This window comes from Amia ocellicauda, unplaced genomic scaffold, assembly GCF_036373705.1.
Source record: "Amia ocellicauda isolate fAmiCal2 unplaced genomic scaffold, fAmiCal2.hap1 HAP1_SCAFFOLD_93, whole genome shotgun sequence".
In the NCBI taxonomy this organism is placed as follows: Eukaryota; Metazoa; Chordata; class Actinopteri; order Amiiformes; family Amiidae; genus Amia; species Amia ocellicauda.
Genome location: NW_027103018.1, coordinates 11,964 through 29,550, shown reverse-complemented (window position 1 = coordinate 29,550; position 17,587 = coordinate 11,964). Strand labels below are relative to the sequence as shown.

Here is a 17,587-nt window from a genome sequence, read left to right as displayed (position 1 = left end):
TGCAAGGATCCAGGACAGTTTGTCAATGTAAACTCCAGTGCCTGGGAATATTTCCACCTAAAAGACAATGGTAAATAAAAAACAAGTTTATCCCCAAACTATTCTTATATTATGTTAAGTGGAATACATTATCAGTAAGGCTGTGATTTTGTTACAGAAATGTGTTATTAAAGACCACAGTATGTCTCAATTCTAAGTTTATTAATTTACAGACATAATAAAGTCAGTGAATCTGTGACACCCATAATTCAATTACATTCTTATTATCAACTATAACTATGAATATAACTGATAATGTAGCATCATTAGATTGTTTACAACCAATATTTGTTTTCAATATATATATTTTTACCTTGTCTTTGTAATATTGTAGACCAAGAGTGTTATACCTGTTTTGGTGATTCTTTGTCAGATTCAGAACAATTTGCTGTGGGGCTGTCAGAACCACTTGATGGTGACACACTTTTGTCTTCATTGCTGATAAATGTGGCTTTTGTTACAATTTTTTTCAGATTGTCCAAAAGGTCTGGAATCTCTGGAGAAAAAAACCTTAGTATTAAATGATAATCATTTCTAGTAATATATTTAATGCAAAGTGAAAACAAAACCATCAATGCCTGCAATTATACTTGAGAGACTTGCTCTATGTTATTGGCAAACTGACCTTTTTGTGGGTCATTAACATTAGCTACGAAAAAAATAAAAAAGATAAAATACAAGAATTTCCAGGTCTAATGTAATGCATATAGTCATTAATGTAGGATTATGAAGTTATGTTGAAAAACTTTATTTAATAATCAGTATTATTAAACTATTAGACAGTGCACATTAAGAGTCTGTATTGTGGTTCTAGATTACTTCAGTATGATCAACTATAATACATTACTCTGGAATCTAAATTACTGAAGAATAACATTTATCAAGGTAAGGAATTATTTGCTATAAATAAAAAAACTTACCATCAACCATACGGTTTCGAAGACATTGGTTTTCATTTTTAAGTCTTGTGTTTTCCTTTTCGAGCTGCTTAACGTTTTGCTGTAGCTCAACTTCACTGGACTCTTTAAATGTCTGTAGAATATGACGGGATCTAATTCTTGAAGCTCCATCGGTTTTCTTTCTTATTTTGTGCTGTATTCAGAGAGGAAAAGAGTTTAAAATGAAAATATATATATATATATATATATATATATGAATATGATTAAAAAAAAACAATCCTGCAATACATTTATTTAATATTTGCAGTAATTATCTCACCGGTAACTGTGGTTCATCAAGGTCACTATCATCTGAAATTTGAAGTTTTTTGTTTGGTTTAGGTACTCTCTTCATTTTAGGACAGGGCATTTTTGTTAGGTCATTAAGTTTTCTTCTTAGTTCGCCTTCTTTTCCTAAAATAAAAATAAAATAAATAAAACCCTGCATTATGTCCACAGATATTTGGGGATTATATTTATTTGTCATAAAAATACTGTGCTTTGACCATACAAATTAAGATGAACAGCCAACACTGAATCAAAACTGAAGTTAAATTATATCTGGTTTAATTTATTTTGTGATTTGGGGGATTTTATTGTAAAGCACAACACACAATAAATCGTTCTTACAAATGCCAGTCAAGTATGACGAGTTTTTAGCGCCCTCACCACCACCTACCATGTTATAAGAGTATGTTAGACGTACAACACATTAATAACTTAAACATTCATTTCAAATATACTGTGATTGTATATATCAAATAGCATGTAAAGACTTTAATGTTTTTTTTTTTAAATAAACATTGTTACCAGTCATAATGATCTGCGCTTCATGGACAGGCCATCCACCTTTTGGAGGTTTGTTCGTGTCTCTCCACTCTGCTCTGAAGTTTCGAGTCGTCTCTTCGTCATCATCAGCAATGCTGAATAAATCAAAATTGCGAAAGCAAGCAGTGGGAATCACGCTGTAAGAGTCTTTGTCGACCCCGCTTTCCCACTTCACCAACGCGTGCATCACCGCCATACTACCTTCACCTTCTCGTCCGTTTTTCCCCCGACAAGTCACGGCACAAAAAACAGTCCCGCTCTGCATTCTGGTACTCGGCGTTCTTAATAACACCAACAGGGTGTAATCGCATAGACCACTCGAGTATAAAGTACTACATATCCCATCTGTTACAGTTTTTTTTCTTCTTCTGAAACTGCAAGCGCACTACATAAAGTTTGGCAAATGAAGAAATTTGGATGATGAGTTTACAATCTTATAAACAGTATTTAAGTAAACCTAGATATGCAATTCCAAAAAGATCAGCATCGAGATGGAGAAACAGGATACAAAAATAATAATACAATGTTTATACTTTTTGTATTTTAATTACAGTATGTAATTATTGCCTTTTGATTTACATTTACAGAAAAAGAACGGCGGCAAACGTGGACTACCCAACAAGAAGCAACAAAGTTACTAAAATATCAGATTCTCAGGTAAGCTTCATGCAGCCATACATGTATAATTATAAAATCAATCCAAAAAATAGACCTTGTTTACCCTACAACTGATTTGAGTGTTAATTCTATTTAAGATATAAAAAAATATTTTATTTTCTGAACTAATAATCTGTGAACATTCTATTATCTCTATAATTTTAATTAATACATTTATTTTATTATTGGTGGAACATTATGTTTTTCAGCTCAGATGATTTCACGTACCATCAATTTTTCTGTTAATAAATGTGCAAAAACAAATCAGATGGATAGGCCCCTACATATGAACATTAAGTTAAAGGCCTAGAGTGAGTGTTCTTCACTTCCAGTCATGGCGGGCCACAATCCAGCTCTTTGTAACTCATCAACAACCAAAGACCTGGGAAAAGGGTTAAATGGCTTCAGTTAAGCCAATTAGGTAATTAAGAGCTCAACTGGAAAAAAAACAGCAGGCTTAGGGGTACTTTAGGACCACAGTCACTGATATAACCTACAATGTTGTTGTAATGAAAATCAGCAGACAGTGGGCCTCCTCCAGGACTAAGGTTGAGAAGCACTGGTCTTGAAGACCACAATAACAATCGACCTCAAGGGCTAGGGATATTCGAGGTGATGCTAAACCAGTCCTGAATGTTTAAATATAATGTTATTTTCTTGTAGTGTGCCGTTGCTGTTAATGCAACCAGTTATATTGAGCCATCAAATACAGAAGCTGACGAAAGACATCAACATGTAAATTTAGTTGTAAATTTAAAGTGTGTGTGAAAAGTATTTTGTATATGGAGATTAACCCATAGTTTCACAGATAAATTGTGGACCAGTGATATTCAGGATCTTCAAAACAAGTCCTGAATGCTCAAACTTAACACTTCTTTTTTTAGAGTGTCGTTGCTGTCAATCCAGCCAGTGATGTGGAGCCATCAGATACAGAAGCTGATGAAAAACAACATGTAAATTTCCTAAATTAATATGGTGCATCAAAATACTTATTTAGCACTTTCAACTGTTTCTTTGTGATTCCTAAAATTACTTTACAGGCTGGGGCTGGGGGAAGACACTGCGCCCGCCTGGAGAAGCCTGTACAAGCCCCCCTCAATAAGAGAGCTGGCAATCTGCAGTGGAGGGTGTTACACACCATTATTGCTGTCAATTCTTTTATTACTGTTCTTAACCCTGCTGTGTCCGACGCCTGCCCATTCTGTGCTCAGAGAGAGACCGTGTTTCACTGTTTCAGCACTTGCTCTCGGTTGTCACCCATTTTTAGTCTTTTAACTCGTCTTTTTACTGATCTTAACCTGATTTTTAACACAAAGGTTTTTATTTTAGGGGCGCGATACACCAGAAAGACCAAACATGTGGACCAGCTGGTAAACTTCTTGCTGGGCCAGGCTAAAATGGCCGTCTATAAGACTAGGAAGAACAGAGTGTGTGGGGAGGGCAGTGAGGATGCAGTGAGAGTGTTTGCCATGCTGGTCAAGTGCAGAGTCAGACTAGAGTTTAACTATTACAGGCTGATGAATGATTTGGAGAGTTTTGAACAGGTCTGGTGTATTAATGATGCCCTTTGTGAATTGTATGACGGGGAGTTGGTTTTTATTATGTAATTCATTTATAGGGTTTAGTATTTGATGGTTGTTTTGTTGTGTGTATTGGGTTGCTTTCTTTAAAAGTGTACAGATCAGTGGCGGAGTTAATGCTTGTTGGGGGGAGACAAACAAAGGGGAACACTATTTTTTATTTATTTATTTATTTTCTTTTGTATGAATTATTGCGTGTTGCAAACAGGCAATGAAGTCTGATAAAAGTCAAAAAGTCTCTCTCTCTCTCACACACACACACACAGCCAGCAAGACACACAGAGCCAGCCAGCTCAGCGATGACATCACAAACATCTCTCTCAGGTGACTCCTATGACATCACAGAGCACGTACATTCCGTTGCTTGCCGTCTGTCAACCACTCAGTCACTGCCAGCCAGACTGGCTGGCTGACTGGATGGTGGGGCTGCTTGCTGCTGCTGCGTACCTTAGCAAGCTTATTTGCTTGACCGGCCTTCCTCCTCCGCCCACATGCCCACCTATGTCCGATCTGCTGTTCACCTGGATCACAGCTCCGCCCCAACAAGGCAGAGCCTCCCAAGAATGGTACAAACTCACCCACGATCCCCTCCACGGAAAGCTATAGCAAAAGGCAAAAGCATTATACGTAATGAAGAGGAACCCGAGTCCAAGACGCATCCGACCAGCCATACATATTTGTGTGTTAAAGATCACATTTTATTACATTTAGATTTTCTGTACTTTATTACATCTTTTTGTGATTTTTAAATGTATTGTTTCTTTTCCTTATATATGTATGTATGTATGTATGTATGTGTGTGTGTGTCTGTGTGAAAGTGTATGTGTTTGTGTGTCTCTGTGTGAAAGTGAGTGTGTGTGTGTCTGTCTCTGTGTTTGTGTGTCTGTCTCTGTGTGAAAGTGAGTGTGTGTGCGTGTGTCTGTCTGTGAAAGTGTGTGTGTGTGTGTGGGTGTGACAGTGTGTATGAGTGTCTGTCTGTCATGTAACTCGCACATCTGTGAGGGCACCATTTTTGCAGAAAGAGATGTACACATTTTGGAGCAACATATGCTGCCATCCAGACATCGTCTTTTCCAGGGACATCCCTGCATTTTTCAGCAGGATAACGCCAAACCACATTCTGCCCAGATTACAAGCGCATGGTTGCGTAGGCAGAGAGTGCGGGTGCTAGCATGGCCTGCCTGCAGTCCTGACCTGTCTCCGAATTGAGAATGTGTGGCGCACTATGAAGTGCAAATTAAGACAACGAAGGCCCTGTGCAGTTGCGCAGCTGAGGAAATGCATAATGGATGAATGGGGGGAAATCCCACTTGCTAAACTTAACCAAGTGGTGTCTTCAGTGCCCAAGTGCTTAATAAGTGTTATTAAAAGAAAAGGTGATGTTACATAGTGGTAAACAGTCGACTGTCCCAACTTTCTTGGTTTCTTTTCACTGCTAATGAGATGCTGTAGAGTGAGTTAGTTATATTGCTTTCAGGAGCTCTAATCGTATTGATGAGTTCATGCAGCATTTGTAATTGAATTTCAAAAAGAAATCCTTGCTGTCTGGCCTGTGTGTATGAGATGTACTCTGTCAATCTTTGGCTAACAACTGAAACATTGGTAGAACAGAAATGGCAACATAAAAAAGAAAAGTACATTTTAAAAGAGCACATTAAATAGGATGAATATACAGTTTTTTACAATCACTTTGTCACTAATTTCAGAACCTTGATGTCATTTTTCAAAACTCTAGACACAAAACTCAAAACGGTCATCACTTGTAACACAGGCTGTCCAATGTTCAAAACATTGCATTGTGCATTCATATCTTTAAAGAAACCTTGCACTTGCAGACTTGTTGGTTCAAATAATTCATTTATCATGAAATACCATAGTAACATTTATTTAGATCACCCACACAGAAGATACCGATAGTTTCACTGTGTAGTTGTTCGTACAATCATTAAATATTGTAGTACAAAATATGTGATACATGTTTCATTATGGTACTACACATAAATACATCACTGTAAAAGGACTAGTAGAGAGAATACTACAGACACAGTGGAATCATTGAACAAAATCTGAAATGTATTGATGCAATACAATCAAATCACACCATAGGTTTCTTTGAATCCATGCAACAATAATTAGCTACAAAAAAGAACAAAACTACAGTAAAATGTCAACTGCAGTGTTCCTCACCTGGCTTAGTGTAAAACAAAGGATTGATTACTGTACTTCTGAATTTCCATCAGCCCTGTGTTCAGGTTCAGGTTCTCACAACCATTTTTCACAAGAGGCATCTTGAAACTGAACATACCTGAACATACTCAGTCATCAGCTGCTTCACTCTGTCTGCATTTCTTTCAAAAGGCACACTATACTCTGTGCTACACATTGGTATGCAGTATACAGTCATTTGACAATTGAGAGTAGCCTAATGTTTAGTGCATGCTGAAGACTTGCCGCTTCTCAGTACGGAAATTTCTGATGATTGAGGCCACAGTTGATCCTGAGTTGATTCTGAGGTTTGATTGAATCATTGTAGCTGCCTCAGTCATGGTCATGCCATGATTTACAACATGCTCTACAACTATTTCTCGGATTTCACTGGACACTATTTGCTGTTGCTGCCGCTGTCTGGTCCGTGGCCTTGTCCTCTACCACGTTCCCCCAACACCTCTCAAATGAGGCCCATGGCTGCCTCTCTGGTGAGGCCTAAGCCCTCCTCTATGACGAGGCCCACGACCACCTCTCAGAAGGGGTGCATGTCCCCTTCCATTCCTTTGACCACCACGTCTTCCTCCTCCCACTGCTTGACCTCTATTGTGACCTGGATGACTTGCCGGCTCCATGTTATCACTGTGTTGCTGGGGTGGATAGCACTCAATTCACTCGATACTCGTACCACAATGTGAAATCAATCATCAATAACCAGTTGGCAGTATTGGAAAAGCAATTACAAGGGCCTGCATACATACAGTTATGTCAAATCTGATGTGGAAGAACAATCATCTTCAACCAGGTTGGAGCGTTAGTTGCAATGCCTTTAATACACGCAGCGTGGAGAGGAACAGTGACTCAAGTAGATCCCAAAGTCGCTCTGCCTTCATTTTAACAGTCAGAGCTTTTATACACAAAAATCAAAGAGCTGGTTATAATCAGAAAGTCATTACTATGTTATCTTAAAAGTTAGCTAAGCAGAATTTATATCATTATAGGACAGAGTTCATAGATCAACACATGGATTAGGGAGCAGGCACTTCAATCATACTGTTTGACATTGTCTCCAAGATTCTCATCGTAAATAACAAACAGAAATCAAACTACCTTCTGGCCTGACCTTCTAGCTTGACCTTATCTTTCTTAAGTATACAAGAGTGAAAAACAGGTATTAGAGAAAGAATTTCTAACTTTCCTTCCACACTGCAAACATGGTGTGGAAAAGTGCTACATGATGATGAATGATGATGAAATATTACATCCATAGATAATGTAGTCCAACTGGTTCATGCTCCTCGTTTATTGATGTCAATGGATCTCATTATCCTGAAACTTTCATGATCGAAACATGGAATATTGTTTGTCAGTTTCCATAAAATTATGCATTAAGAGTAATGCAACAGTCACTTATCATTTTGAGCAGCTGTATCAATTGATAGTTAGATCTTTGTAATGAAATGAATAGACAGTGATCTCAGATGTAATGTGTGAATTGCATTTTGAAATGGTAATACTTTGATGTTAAGTTGTGTCATTTTAGTTCAATGAACAAATGATCTGAGGTTGATGTGTATTGTATCCAAGCAATTGTAAAAAAGTGTTAGAGTTTTGAAAAATGTGCATTTTGATCATCGGGTGTGAGTTTAGTGTCTAGAGTTTTGAAAAATGACATCAAGGTTCTGAAATGAGTGCCAAAGTGATTGTAAAAAAGTGTAATATCAGGGGACAGTGGCTATTAGTGATCTGGCCTTCCGTGGCCTCTGTATTAATGTAACAGGTCACATTGTATGTGTACACTGATACTTGATAGTATAATATAGTACAAGTAAAAAACATACATAGGTATCATAGAAGTATTTTGCAGAAATGATTATGGATAGTTATCAAAATGGAGAGGAAATGCTAAATCCAGTCTCCCCAGGCTGAGCTTCTATTGCTGCACCTGCTGGCCCCACTATATGGATAGAGCCACACCAAGTACAAGAGTCTCCCCATTGCTATTTATATCTCCCTATCCAGTCTTCTTTAAGTGTCAGGGTGGGGTGCCTATTCCCCTGCATGCTTTGAAACCTATAGCACCTGGGACGCACACTTGGGATCCGGTTCCTCTGCCCCTCACATACACATGAGGAATCCCAGGTGCTCAATACGTCATACTGTCTCTTTCATCTCATGTGTAAACTATGGACAAATACATGACTAAACGTGTTTAGTTGCTTTTCCCAGAATATGCAAATAACGGGGACTATGATTGGCTCCCTGACATTACCCACACTGCGACTGATGCTACCCATTTCACTACCCAACAAAGACCCATAATATGCGTGTGTCTGTCTGTCTGTCTGTCAAAGTATGTGTGTGTGTTTCTGTGTGTGTCTGTGTCTGTCTGTCTGTGTGTGAAAGTGTGTGTGTGTCTGTCTGTCTGTCTGTCATGTAACTTGCACATCTGTGAGGGCACCACTAATGCAGAAAGAGATGTACACATATTGTTTATTTTCCATATATATGTATGTATGTATGCATGTCCAATTGCTTTGACAATACAAATGAATTGAATTGAGAGGGAGAGAGAGAGAGTAAGAGAGAGAGAGAGAGACAGACAGACAGACAGACAGAGAGACACACACACACACACACACACACACACAGAGAGCCAGCCAGCCAGCTCAGCGATGACATGACGAGCCTCTCTCAGCTTACTGCTATGACATCACAGAGCACGTACATTCCGTTTAACAAATCGTTAAACAAAAAAGGTTATAAACACATTGACTACAATACCGGTTAGTAAGACGAAGGTGAGTCTCTCGTTAGTATTATTAGTCAGACATTAAATAACTACGCAGGTTAGTATTTATGTCAGGTAACTTCTCGTTATATATATATCAGTCTCATTTACGTTTAGGTGCCGAGAAAGATCCTATTTGTTACCACAATTTCCCTTAACTGATTATTATTCAATGATTAAGGATAGGCAGGGCCACCAATAATCTAATGTCTATTAACTTGTGTCAATTTCAGACTAAACAGTTAAACAGGAATGAGAAGATATTTCTCGGCGTTGACAGATTTTATTTCTAAAATTATCAACAAAACAGTTTAATGCAACTCACATTTATATTTAAGAAAACTAAATGATATTACACATTCTAGAGTTATGAATCACAGATTAACATTTCTAATTGATTTCTCAAATGTCATGAATCACAAACTCCAAACTGTTAAACTTATGTGAACTTCGTCGCAGAGAGGCCTCTCTGGCTTCGGGCTCAGATAACAGCACACGGCACGAGGTCCGTGTGGTTTGGAACAAAGGCAGTCCGGTTCGGCTTTGTCCAAGAACTTCCACTCAGTCGATGCACCTGGAAGTTGGGGTTTCGGGAATGTAGAGTCGTTTCCAAACAGATTTTCCATTGGTTTGAAGGCTCCAAGGTTGTGCACAAAATCTTCTTTGTAAGCATGGTTCCACCGTAGTTACTTGAAGACGAAGTCTTTGAGGAAAGCAGGGCCCTGTTTGTTCCAAGGGTCAAGTTTCTTAAGACTCAAATAGCTATTTAAGTGACTGACACTTTCGTATTCAGTCGACTTAGTCAATTGTCCAGCTGTAAAACTCCACTGATCAGGTGGGTCTGTGAAGTTATTTATTTAATAAAGTCCTTTAAAATAATTCTTCGCTCAATCTCCTTCTCATAGTTTAACTCTTCTGTTGCCGGCAAAGACTTGGTTGGTTTCTGATTCCGGTTCTGGCAACAGAGCTACAGGTTGAGCTGTGGCAGCGAGTTTCTGGTTCAGGTGAGAGAGAGAGAGAGAGAAAGACTGTCCGCTGTTCCTTATAGTCTGTCAGATCAGTAGGTGATTGGTCCCTGAGTTCTTGAGATTGGATTTCGGTTTCAGCCCCCAGTGTCCTATTGGAGGGAGGCTTTATTTATGACTGATGTCAATCCATGCCATCTTTTGGAAATGCCGGTTGGCCTGGGTTCGTAGCTCTATGTCGGGATTTCGGCTCTCATCCACTTCAAAGAGTTTTTATCACCTACAGGCCCCTTTCTCCAGACATCTCATAGCAGAATTCCAAACTATTTGGCCTCTTCTCGGTGCCATCCTCCCCAAAACTGTCACTTTGATGCAAACCAGTTCCAAGCTGATGAGCTAAGGAAATCTGATAACTTTGGGGGGGGAGAGGTCTTCTTTAGATCAGTGCTTCAGCTCAGAGCCCAAATGCTCTTATCCAAATACACCCAACATAACGCTACATATGTATGTATGTATGTATATATGTGTAGAAGGAAAATTAGAAATTATTTTCTTACACCTGTTTTTCTCTCTTGTATACTTAAGAAAGATACGGTCAAGCTAGAAGGTCAGCCCAGAAGATAGTTTGATTTCTGTTTGTTATTTACGATGAGAACCTTGGAGACATTGTCAAACGGTATGACCTACGTGCCTGTTCCATAAAACCATGTGTTGACCTATGAACTCTGTTCTATAATGATATATGTTCTGCTTAGTTAGCCTTTAAGATAACATAGTAATGACTTTCTAGCATGTATGGATGTATGTATGTATGTATATATATATATATATATATATATGTATGTATGTCCAATTGCTTTGACAATACAAATGAATTGAATTGAGAGGAAGAGAGAGAGAGAGAGAGAGAGAGAAAGAGAGAGAGAGAGAGACAGACAGACAGACAGACAGCTCAGCGATGACATCACGAGCCTCTCTCAGCTGACTGCTATGACATCACAGAGCACGTACATTCCGTTGCTTGTCGTCTGTCAACCACTCAGTCACTGCTAGCCAGACTGTCCCTAAGACAAAGTGTACAATACTTCAATTATATCTCCTCCAGACAGATAAAGAGTATTAAGAGCTACGATGAAGATACCCAGGAGACGTAAAAAGCTTGCATCACCTGGTATTTCCTGGAGGTCACCCATCCAAGTACTAACCAGGCCCTGGCCCGTTTAGTTTCCAAGGTCTGACGAGACCGGGCACGTTCAGGACGGTGTGGCCGCAAGCCGAAATGCCTGGCTGCATGATGTCTCTTAAAGGCTGACGGGTGTTGACGGAATTTCCAGCAAAAAATAAAAAATAAAAAAATAAAAAAATGGAGGGAAAAATAACAGTGCAGGAAAGGGTGTTGAAAGTAGCCGGGAACGTGTACAATTCTTCAATTATATCTCCTCCAGACAGAAAGAGAGTATTAAGAGCTACGATGAAGTTACCCAGGAGACGTAAAAAGCTTGCAGCACCTGGTATTTCTAGGAGATCTCCCATCCAAGTACTGACCAGGCCATGCCCCGTTTAGCTTCCGAGATCTGACGAGACGGGGTGCGTCCAGGACGGTGTAGCCGCAAGCCGAGAGGCCTGGCTGCATGATGTCTCTTAAAGGCTGACGGGTGTTGACGGAACTTCCAGCAAATAAAAAAAGAAAAATGGAGGGAAAAATATCAGTTCAGCAAAGGGTGTTGAAAGTAGCCGGGTACGTGTACATTTCTTCAATTATATCTCCTCCAGACAGAAAGAGAGTATTAAGATCTACGATGATGTTACCCAGGAGACGTATAAAGCTTGCAGCACCTGGTATTTCCAGGAGGTCACCCATCCAAGTACTGACCAGGCCCTGCCCTGTATAGCTTCCGAGATCTGATGAGATCAGTCGCGTTCAGGACGGCGTGGCCGCAAGCCGAGACGCCTGGCAGCATGATGTCTCTTAAAGGCGGGCGGGTTTTGACGGACCTTCCAGCAAAAAAAAAAAGAAAAAAGAAAAATGGAGGGAAAAATATCAGTGCAGCAAAGGGTGTTGAAAGTTGCCGGGTACGTGTACATTTCTTCAATTGTATCTTCTCCTGACAGAAAGAGAGTATTAAGAGCTACGATGAAGTTACCCAGGAGACGTAAAAAGTTTGCAGTACCTAGTTTTTCCAGGAGGTCACCAATCCAAATACTGACCAGGTCCTGCCACGTTTTGCTTCCTAGATCTGACAAGATCGGGCGCGTTCAGGACGGTGTGGCCGCAAGCCAAAAAGCCTGGCTGCATGATGTCTCTTAAAGGCTGGCGGGTATTGACGGAACTTCCAGCAAAAAAAAGAAAAATGGAGGGAAAAATACCAGTGCAGCAAATGGTGTTGAAAGTAGCCGGGTACGTGTACAAATCCTCAATTATAACACCTCCAGACAGAAAGAGAGTATTAAGAGCTACAATGAAGTTACTCAGGAGACTAAAAAGCTTGCAGCACCAGGTATTTCCAGAAGGTCTCCCATCCAAGTACTGACCAGGTCTTGCCCCGTTTAGCTTCCGAGATCTGATGAGATCGGGCGCGTTCAGGACGGTGTGGCTGCAAACCTAGAGGCCTGGCTGCATGATGTCTCTAAAAGGCTGGCGGGTATTGACGGAACATCCAAGAAATTTTTTTAAAAAAAAAATAGAAAAATGGAGGGAAAAATATCAGTGCAGGAAAGGGTGTTGAATGTAGCCGGGTACGTGTACAATACTTCAATTATATCTCCTCCAGACAGAAAGAGAGTATTAAGAGCTACGATGAAGTTACCCAAGTAACGAAAAAAGCTTGCAGCACCTGGTATTTCCAGGAGGTCACCCATCCAAATACTGACCAGGCCCTGCCCCGTTCAGCTTCCGAGATCTGACGAGATCGGGCGCGTTCAGGACGGTGTGGCCGCAAGCCAAGAGGCCTGGATGTATGAAGTCTCTTAAAGGCTGGCGGGTATTGACGGAAGTTCCAGCAAAAAAAAAAGAAATAAGAAAAATGGAGGGAAAAATATCAGTGCAGCAAAGGGTGTTAAATGTAGCTGGGTACGTGTACAATACTTCAATTATATCTCCTCCAGACAGAAAGCGAGTATTAAGAGCTACGATGAAGTTACCCAAGTGATGTAAAAAGCTTGCAGCACCTGGTATCTCCAGGAGGTCTCCCATCTAAGTACTGACCAGGCCCTGCCCCGTTTAGCTTCCGAGATCTGACGAGATCGTGCGCATTCAGGATGGTGTGGCCACAAGCCAAGATGCCTGGCTGCATGATGTCTCTTAAAGGCTGGAGGATATTGACAGAACTTCCAGCAAAATAAAGAAGAAAAAAGAAAAATGGAGGGAAAAATATCAGTGCAGCAAAGGGAGTTGAAAGTAGCCGGGTACGTGTACAATTCTTCAATTATATCTCCTCCAGACAGAAAGAGAGTATTAAGAGCTATGATGAAGTTACCCAGGAGACGTAAGAAGCTTGCAGCACCTGGTATTTCCAGGAGGTCTCCCATCCAAGTACTGATCAGGCCCTGCCCCGTTCAGCTTCCGAGATCTGACGAAATCGGGCACGTTCAGGACGGTGTGGCCGCAAACAAAGAGGCCTGGCTGCATGATGTCTCTTAAAGGCTGGCGGGTATTGATGGAACTTCCAGCAAAAAAAATAAGAAAAAAGAAAAATGGAGAGAAACAAATCAGTGCAGCAAAGGGTTTTGATAGTAGCCGGGTACGTGTACAATTCTTCAATTATATCTCCTCCAGACAGAAAGAGAGTATAAAGAGCTACGATGATGTTACCCAGGAGACGTATAAAGCTTGCAGCACCTGGTATTTCCAGGAGGTCACCCATCCAAGTACTGACCAGGCCCTGCCCCATTTAGCTTCCGAGATCTGACGAGATCGTGCGCATTCAGGATGGTGTGGCCGCAAGCCGAGAGGCCTGGCTGCATGATGTCTCTTAATGGCTGGCGGGTATTGACGGAACTTCCAGCAAAAAAAAAAAAAAAAAAAAAAAAAGAAAAAGAAAAATGGAGATAAAAATATCAGTGCAGTAATGGGTTTTGAAAGTAGCCGGGTACGTGTACAATTCTTCAATTATATCTCCTCCAGACAGAAAGAGAGTATTAAGAGCTACGATGAAGTTACCCAGGAGACGTAAAAAGCTTGCAGCACCTGGCATTTCCAGGAGGTCACCCATCCAAGTACTGACCAGGCCCTGCCCCGTTTAAATTCCAAGATCTGATGAGATCGGGGGCGTTCAGGACGGTGTGGCTGCAAGCCAAGAGGCCGGGCTGCATGATGTCTCTTAAAGGTTGGCGGGTATTGACGGAACTTCCAGCAAAAAAAAAAAAAAAAAAAAATAGAAAAAGGGAGGGAAAAATATCAGTGCAGCAAAGGGTGTTGAAAGTAGCCGGGTACGTGTACAATTCTTCAATTATATCTCCTCCAGACAGAAAGAGAGAATTAAGAGCTACGATAAAGTTACCCAGGAGACGTAAAAGCTTGCAGCACCAGGTATTTCCAGGAGGTCTCACATTCAAGTACTGAACAGGTCCTGCCCCGTTTAGCTTCCGAGATCTGACGAGATCGGGCGCGTTCAGGACGGTGTGGCCACAAGCCGAGAGGCCTGGCTGCATGATGTCTCTTAAAGGTTGGCGGATATTGACGAACTTCCAGCAAAAAAAAAAAAGAAAAATGGAGGGAAAAATATCAGTGCAGCAAAGGCTGTTGAAAGTAGCCGGGTACGTGTACAATTCTTCAATAATATCTCCTCCAGACTGAAAGAGAGTATTAAGAGCTACGATGAAGTTACCCAGGAGACGTAAAAAGCTTGCAGCACCTGGTATTTCCAGGAGGTCACCCAACCAAGTACTGACCAGACCCTGCCCCGTTTAGCTTCCGAGATATGATAAGATCAGGCGCGTTCAGGACGGTGTGGCCGCAAGCCGAGAGGCCTGGCTGCATGATGTCTCTTAAAGGCTGGCAAGTATTGACGGAACTTCCAGCAAAAAAAAAAAATAAAAAAATAGAAAAAGGGAGGGAAAAATATCAGTGCAGCAAAGGGTGTTGAAAGTAGCCGGGTACGTGTACAATTCTTCAATTATATCTCCTCCAGACAGAAAGAGAGAATTAAGAGCTACGATAAAGTTACCCAGGAGACGTAAAAGCTTGCAGCACCAGGTATTTCCAGGAGGTCTCCCATCCAAGTACTGACCAGGCCCTGCCCCATTCAGTTTCCGAGATCTGACGAGATCGGGCGCGTTCAGGATGGTGTGGCCGCAAGCCGAGATCCTGGCTGCATGATGTCTCTTAAAGGCTGGCGGGTATTGACGGAACTGCCAGCAAAAAAAAAAAAGAGAAATGGAGGGAGAAATACCAGTGCAGCAAAGGGTGTTGAAAGTAGCTGGGTACGTGTACAATACTTCAATTATATCTCTTCCAGACAGATAGAGAGTATTAAGAGCTACGATGAAGTTACCCAGGAGTTGTAAAAGCTTGCAGCACCAGGTATTTCCAGGAGGTCTCACATTCAAGTACTGACCAGGTCCTGCCCCGTTTAGCTTCTGAGATCTGACGAGATCGGGCGCGTTCAGGATGGTGTGGCCGCAAGCCGAGACGCCTGGCTGCATGATGTCTCTAAAAGGCTGGCGGGTATTGACGGAACTGCCAGCAAAAAAAAAAAGAAAAATAGAGGGAAAAATACCAGTGCAGCAAAGGCTGTTGAAAGTAGCTGGGTACATGTACAATTCCTCAATTATAACACCTCCAGACAGATAGAGAGTATTAAGAGCTACGATGAAGTTTCCCAGGAGACGTTAAAAGCTTGCAGCACCAGGTATTTCCTGGAGGTCTCCCATCCAAGTACTGATCAGGCCCTGCCCCGTTTAGCTTCCGAGATCTGACGAGATCGGGCGCTTTCAGGACAATGTGGCCGCAAGCCAAGAGGCCTGGCTGCATGATGTCTCTTAAAGGCTGGCGGGTATTGACGGAACTTCCAGCAAAAAAAAAAAAAAAAAAAAAAAGAAAAAGAAAAATGGAGGGAAAAATATCAGTGCAGTAATGGGTTTTGAAAGTAGCCGGGTACGTGTACAATTCTTCAATTATATCTCCTCCAGACAGAAAGAGAGTATTAAGAGCTACGATGAACTCACCTAAAGGATTATTAGGAACACCATACTAATACTGTGTTTGACCCCCTTTCGCCTTCAGAACTGCTTTAATTCTACGTGGCATTGCTTCAACAAGGTGCTGAAAGCATTCTTTAGAAATGTTGGCCCATATTGATAGGATAGCATCTTGCAGTTGATGGAGATTTGTGGGATGCACATCCAGGGCACGAAGCTCCCGTTCCACCACATCCCAAAGATGCTCCATTGGGTTGAGATCTGGTGACTGTGGGGGCCAGTTTAGTACAGTGAACTCATTGTCATGTTCAAGAAACCAATTTGAAATGATTCGACCTTTGTGACATGGTGCATTATCCTGCTGGAAGTAGCCATCAGAGGATGGGTACATGGTGGTCAAAAAGGGATGGACATGGTCAGAAACAATGCTCAGGTAGGCCGTAGCATTTAAACGATGCCCAATTGGTACTAAGGGGCCTAAAGTGTGCCAAGAAGACATCCCCCACACCATTACACCACCACCACCAGCCTGCACAGTGGTAACAAGACATGATGGATCCATGTTCTCATTCTGTTTACGCCAAATTCTGACTCTACCATCTGAATGTCTCACCTCTTTTTCCTATTTGTAGTGGAGATGAGTGGTACCCGGTGGGGTCTTCTGCTGTTGTAGCCCATCCGCCTCAAGGTTGTACGTGTTGTGGCTTCACAAATGCTTTGCTGCATACCTCGTTTGTAACTAGTGGTTATTTCAGTCAAAGTTGCTCTTCTATCAGCTTGAATCAGTCGGCCCATTCTCCTCTGACCTCTTGCATCAACAAGGCATTTTCGCCCACAGGACTGCCGCATACTGGATGTTTTTCCCTTTTCACACCATTCTTTGTAAACCCTAGAAATGGTTGTGCGTGAAAATCCCAGTAACTGAGCAGATTGTGAAATACTCAGACCGGCCCGTCTGGCACCAACAACCATGCCAAGCTCAAAATTGCTTAAATCACCTTTCATTCCCATTCAGACATTCAGTTTGGAGTTCAGGAGATTGTCTTGACCAGGACCACACCCCTAAATGCATTGAAGCAACTGCCATGTGATTGGTTGATTAGATAATTGCATTAATGAGAAATTGAACAGGTGTTCCTAATAATCCTTTAGGTGAGTGTATATGTATGTATGTGTATGTATGTCCAATTGCTTTGACAATACAAATGAAATGAATTGAGAGAGAGAGAGAGAGAGAGAGAGAGAGAGGGAGAGAGAGAGAGAGAGAGAGAGAGAGAGAGAGAGAGAGAGAGAGAGGAATATGAGCTCCTAAAAAACATTTGTTTTTATACATAAGCGGATTTAATTTGTGATTTACAAATGAATATATAGCACTATAAACATACACAGAAGACATGGAATAGAAATCCAGAAGAAAAAGTATTCAAAAAATAATAATTTTAAGAG

The 17,587-nt window shown here is 41.2% G+C and overlaps 4 non-coding genes and 12 pseudogenes across 4 annotated transcripts; all 16 read right to left on the bottom strand.

The window, feature by feature from the left end:
* Window positions 1-4,577: 4,577 nt before the first annotated feature.
* On the bottom strand, window positions 4,578-4,692 carry LOC136745909 (U5 spliceosomal RNA). The gene has a single exon (XR_010816203.1). It is a non-coding gene; the product is annotated as a U5 spliceosomal RNA (small nuclear RNA).
* A 6,467-nt stretch (window positions 4,693-11,159) lies between these two features.
* Window positions 11,160-11,278, bottom strand: LOC136745831 (uncharacterized; annotated as a pseudogene).
* A 221-nt stretch (window positions 11,279-11,499) lies between these two features.
* On the bottom strand, window positions 11,500-11,618 carry LOC136745876 (uncharacterized; annotated as a pseudogene).
* A 209-nt stretch (window positions 11,619-11,827) lies between these two features.
* LOC136745789 (uncharacterized) lies at window positions 11,828-11,946 on the bottom strand (annotated as a pseudogene).
* A 216-nt stretch (window positions 11,947-12,162) lies between these two features.
* On the bottom strand, window positions 12,163-12,281 carry LOC136745903 (uncharacterized; annotated as a pseudogene).
* Window positions 12,282-12,486: 205 nt separating this feature from the next.
* LOC136745755 (uncharacterized) lies at window positions 12,487-12,605 on the bottom strand (annotated as a pseudogene).
* A 220-nt stretch (window positions 12,606-12,825) lies between these two features.
* On the bottom strand, window positions 12,826-12,944 carry LOC136745751 (5S ribosomal RNA). The gene has a single exon (XR_010816183.1). It is a non-coding gene; the product is annotated as a 5S ribosomal RNA (ribosomal RNA).
* Window positions 12,945-13,159: 215 nt separating this feature from the next.
* LOC136745790 (uncharacterized) lies at window positions 13,160-13,278 on the bottom strand (annotated as a pseudogene).
* Window positions 13,279-13,494: 216 nt separating this feature from the next.
* LOC136745808 (uncharacterized) lies at window positions 13,495-13,613 on the bottom strand (annotated as a pseudogene).
* Window positions 13,614-13,829: 216 nt separating this feature from the next.
* Window positions 13,830-13,948, bottom strand: LOC136745935 (5S ribosomal RNA). The gene has a single exon (XR_010816228.1). It is a non-coding gene; the product is annotated as a 5S ribosomal RNA (ribosomal RNA).
* Window positions 13,949-14,177: 229 nt separating this feature from the next.
* Window positions 14,178-14,296, bottom strand: LOC136745762 (uncharacterized; annotated as a pseudogene).
* A 220-nt stretch (window positions 14,297-14,516) lies between these two features.
* Window positions 14,517-14,635, bottom strand: LOC136745826 (uncharacterized; annotated as a pseudogene).
* Window positions 14,636-14,844: 209 nt separating this feature from the next.
* LOC136745838 (uncharacterized) lies at window positions 14,845-14,963 on the bottom strand (annotated as a pseudogene).
* A 219-nt stretch (window positions 14,964-15,182) lies between these two features.
* LOC136745802 (uncharacterized) lies at window positions 15,183-15,301 on the bottom strand (annotated as a pseudogene).
* Window positions 15,302-15,509: 208 nt separating this feature from the next.
* Window positions 15,510-15,628, bottom strand: LOC136745827 (uncharacterized; annotated as a pseudogene).
* A 209-nt stretch (window positions 15,629-15,837) lies between these two features.
* On the bottom strand, window positions 15,838-15,956 carry LOC136745747 (5S ribosomal RNA). The gene has a single exon (XR_010816179.1). It is a non-coding gene; the product is annotated as a 5S ribosomal RNA (ribosomal RNA).
* Window positions 15,957-17,587: the final 1,631 nt, after the last annotated feature.